Raw genomic sequence first — 1,083 nt, 5'->3', positions numbered from 1 at the left:
TCTTGTAAAAATACTTTGCCCATCATGAAATACTTCTCAGACCAATCCAGAATATTTCATTTGTTTTAATAAACAAAAATGTCTTCCTTCCCAAAATGTAAACATCCAGTAAATAAAACACACATGGTATTCCAGGTACAGAAAAACACCAACAATTCATTTATGAAAGAGGTGCATCCTGGTATATTTGGTAGTAAAATATTTATTCTAAATACAGAGCACTTTGCCAAAAGAAACAGGATATTATGGTTTAAAACTCTCCTCTTTCACCTACTTTCTTTATTTGAGTATAAACTCTTCAATTTCTATAAAATTTTGGCTAGAGGGCCAGGCCACAGGAAAGGTCTGAAATATCTAAAAGTCATTTGGCTAGAGAAAACTATTTTCTTGAGACATGGAGGCAGTCGTTCATCTGTTTGTGCTTGAAGGCATTCCTCAGCAAACTTCTAAATCAGAGTAAAGCACAGGATCTGGGCTCCCTGACGGGGTTGCTTCCAGCCAGAACACCGACCAGCAGCGCATCCTTGGAGGCATTCTGCATGCAGTACTGCTGAAGCTCTGCAGTGGCCTGAGAGATCTTGATCCTCTCCATGCCCTCTTCCAGCTTGAGCTGCTCCACCAGGCGCTGCAGGGAACTCATGGTGGCCTCAGAAGACATGGCAGTGGCCTCTAAGTAGTTCTAAAAAGCAATTTTCTAATATGGTTTAGAGAAGAGGAACAGGTCTCATAATTGTATAGTTTGAATCCACAGGATCTAAAGACCACAACAAAGTATCTGGAACAAAGCATCTAGATTCTCTTTAAATATATAAAACAGTAATTTATTTGAAGGTAGTAGGCCCAAATCATATATATATAAATTTAGTTATTGCCACAGGGCATGTGCACTCACCAGAGAGAGTCAGAGAGAGGGAAAGTGAGAAATATATATATAAAACCATTCAGGTAAGATACTTCACCATTCATTAAATAATACTTTTCTTAAAACAATGATTGTCTTAATCTCCTGGAGATTACAGTCTCAGTGAAAAGATAGTCATTATACACATATCTATGACTAATGAACAGTTCAAAAATGAGAGA

At 37.7% G+C, this 1,083-nt stretch overlaps 1 pseudogene; it reads right to left on the bottom strand.

The window, feature by feature from the left end:
- Positions 1 to 451: 451 nt before the first annotated feature.
- On the bottom strand, positions 452 to 658 carry LOC102469289 (guanine nucleotide-binding protein G(I)/G(S)/G(O) subunit gamma-10 pseudogene; annotated as a pseudogene).
- Between the last annotated feature and the right edge of the window lie 425 nt (positions 659 to 1,083).

Source organism: Tupaia chinensis, unplaced genomic scaffold (assembly GCF_000334495.1).
Source record: "Tupaia chinensis unplaced genomic scaffold, TupChi_1.0 Scaffold143943_1, whole genome shotgun sequence".
Lineage (NCBI taxonomy): Eukaryota > Metazoa > Chordata > Mammalia > Scandentia > Tupaiidae > Tupaia > Tupaia belangeri.
Note: the sequence above shows the minus strand (reverse complement) of the source record. Positions and strands in the feature narration are given on the sequence as shown.